The sequence below is a fragment of the Terrapene carolina genome, unplaced genomic scaffold (genome assembly GCF_002925995.2).
Source record: "Terrapene carolina triunguis isolate 2854851 unplaced genomic scaffold, T_m_triunguis-2.0 Scaffold111, whole genome shotgun sequence".
Taxonomy (NCBI): Eukaryota; Metazoa; Chordata; order Testudines; family Emydidae; genus Terrapene; species Terrapene triunguis.
In genome coordinates, this window is record NW_020664462.1 from 9,139,523 (window position 1) to 9,142,734 (window position 3,212).

At 47.9% G+C, this 3,212-nt stretch overlaps 1 protein-coding gene across 1 annotated transcript in view; it reads left to right on the top strand.

Moving 5' to 3' along the window:
- Positions 1 to 1,012: 1,012 nt before the first annotated feature.
- The window catches only part of VILL (villin like), a 51,659-nt gene continuing 49,459 nt past the window's right edge, over positions 1,013 to 3,212 (top strand). The window contains exon 1 of the mRNA XM_024216091.3: positions 1,013 to 1,092. The gene's annotated coding sequence lies outside the window, so the exon portion shown is untranslated. The remainder of the gene's footprint in view (positions 1,093 to 3,212) is intronic.

The following is a 3,212-nucleotide window of genomic DNA, read 5'->3' on the forward strand; positions in this document are numbered from 1 at the left end:
AAATAAACCTCTATGGGCGAGATCCTCAGATGGTCTGGATCGGCGTAGTTCCATTGCTGCCATGCCAATACATACTAGCTGAGGGTCTGGCCCATAGTGGTGGGTGTGGGTTACTCTAAACAGCTAGGAATACTGCAAAGAACACATCAGTGAAAGCGTAACAGGTAGGATGGATTGACCGTAGGTTTGTTACCGGTCTCTAAGAGCTGTGTGCCCTTAGGGTGCTTATATGGCTCTCATATGGATCTCACAACACTTCAGAGAGGTAGGGCAGTCCTATTTCCATTTTACAAATGGGGAAGTAAGATAGAGAGAGGCTAAGTGGATGCTGCTGCCTTCCATCATATTAAATATTGACCTCCAGCAGCACTTTTGACTTTGCATGGATGAGACCGAGCATGGTCCCTGGACATAGGCGTTTACAGTTTAAATTATTCAATGACCCACCTACGAGTTGCCAGCCAGAGCTTCTTCCCATCAGCTCCAGCAATTCCCTGCTTTTGTGCCAGGGACTGAGGAGAGAAGTTACAGGCTGGTGGGATGTGGCTGGGAGATGGGGAAATTGAGTGGGATGGGGCCTGGCAAGTTATTTTACAGCGGGTCAGCCTTGTTGGATGGTCTGATGCTCTGTCATGTGACCATGTCATCCAAACATCACTACATTCCACTGCCTCCATAAACCAGTGAAAAGAATCCTGCACCCACTCTGTAAAATACCAACAAAACAGCTCTCTAGCAAAGCAGCTTGTAATCATTAATGCCCATTGAATTTGTAACATAGATATTACAGAAAACCAGTGTCTGCTGAGCCCTGACCGTGAGCCCAGAAAATCTTGGGTAGAAGCACGTGGCTTCCTGGGTCTGTCTCTTAGCAAGTCTCATGGAAGGGAATGGGTGTGATCTCTTAGGAGGAGGTTCCCTTTAGTTAAGTACAGTATTAAATTACCGATTTCTGCAGTTTCCCTGTTGACAGAGGTGGCGGAGCAGCAAACAAAAGTGTCTGACACTAGCTTGCCGAAGGGGCGAGAACACAGCTTGTGGGTGTAGCTGGGAAGGCAGAGACTTTGAGGAGACCTCGCACTTTATAGCAAGGTAAGCTTCTTTTTTAAATCCTCTTCATTTCATTTCTAAATGCCGAAGCTGCTGCAGGAGCACTCCAACTGTGTGGCAGAACACAGCCCTGTCAATGTATTCTCAGTTGTCTTTAAAACAAAAATGGGGCCAGATCCTCAGCTGATGTTAATCAGGATAGCGCCAGTTACCCAACTGAAGGGTCTGGACTGAGATTTTCATGCACACACAAACCTTTCGTCTCAGATTTCTGAGACTCTGGCAAATCTGCCTGTCGGCAACTCCGCTCTGAGGAAAAATAGGCTGGTTATCGCCCCAGACTTGCTTTTACTTTCATGCAACACATAATTGACTCTTATGTTTGACACCCCTCATTTGACTTTCTGCTGAGTGGGAATTTGTTTAAAAGTAGAATTTTTCGTCCCATTGTTACACCAGAGGGCAAACAAAAAAAAATGATCTGGATGGTCTAGATCAACAGAACACTATTCTCATGGCCTCATCAGTATAGATCTGTTAAAAAGTCTGAATACAAGGCAGTTTGCTGCTTAAAAGCAAGCGAAGGCTCTGCTGTATGCAATCTGTTTGCACTTTGTTACCTCCCAAGTTCTCCCGGTTCATTTGAGAGGCAAATTACACTAAGGAGAAATTGGTTTGTAATGGAGTTTAGCTTCAGGCTTATTTGCTGGTATTTTTCTTAGGCATGTCTCCTAGGGACATGAAATTTATAATGTGAAGGAAAAACCATGTGAATTGGCATCTGTGGGAGATTTGCATTCCTTAAGGAATATACTGGCGAAAGATGCAAACAAACCCTACGGTAACTGGAGCAAACTTGCTCTATTGAGAGTGGAGCTACACAGTGATGAAGCTCTATGCTCTCTTTACACAGAGTAGCTAGAGGTGGCTCAGACCTTGCAAAGGATGTGGCAGTAGATCGCGGCTAGGAGCAGCCTCCTTCCTAGCATTCACTGGGGGTTTTACAAGGCCTTTCCAGTTGGGATCCACTGCACGGTGGATGCTTCTTGCTTTCAAAGAACATGGGCGGTGCCGGAGAGCCCAATCCAGACCAAGAAACCATTGCCTGTATTTCCATGCCTTGCTGCTGGCACTCAGCAAAGGCAGGTGAGCCTGTTTTGACTTTGCACAAACAAGCTGCCTTCCTCCTCCCCCCCTCCACTTTCCCCCTCTCCCTCCCGCCAGCAGTGATGTAGGTCTCATGACATTATTTGCTAAGAAGGACTTTGTGGCAACTGTTGCCAAGGCTTCCCAAATGGGAATGGAGGCCTCCTGCCATGCTTTGAGGCAGAGCCACCGGGTTTGCTTTGAGGCAGGCACCTGAGGAAAGAAGAAGGCAGTGTTCCAGGCAGGAGGAGAGCAGTGGTAAAAAGAAGGTTGCGTGGCTATTGCCCATGTGGTATCTGTGCTGCGGAGGGAGGGTGTCTGTCTCCAGACCTGCTAGTGCAGCACTTTTCACTCCATGGAGCCACAGCCACCTCCGGAGAAGTGGTCACCTAAACGTCCATCTGTGCTGCGCCCTTAACCACATTGGGTGGCCTGGTTCAAATGCAGCTGGTTCCTGATGGGGGCTCTGTCTTGTGTGGTGGGGGCCTAGCCAGTGTTGCCGGCCCAGCTCCCATTGGGTGCAATGGAGCTGGATTGTGTCCGTGTTCAAGCCATACTTCCGAAGCTTCCTGTCCAATGAAGTGGACAGTCCTAAATTTTACCACAGTTCAGGGACACGATTAAGGTCTTATCTGCTACCAAAGTGGGAGGGCCATGCTCTCACCAAGTCTAGGGAGCATCCATGTCATAAACTGCCATATTGGGTGTTACAATAAATAGGTTCCCATAATGGGGTGCTGTTGTGCAATCACGTACAGGAATTTAGGGTTTGTCTACTTGGGGATATTCAGAAAAATTAATCCAAAGTAACTAAAGGTGTGAATTTAAGGTGTGGATTGGTTAATCTGCATTAAACCCCCATGTGGACATTCAGGGCCGTAGCAACAAAGAATGTAGCCCCCTCCGAATGGTGGCCCCCTCCGAACATATGTCCGGGCGGGGCCCCTTACAATGCAGAAACTGGAATGCGGTATTTATTTTGCCACTTTTAGGGGCCCCCTTCCTTGCGGGGCCCC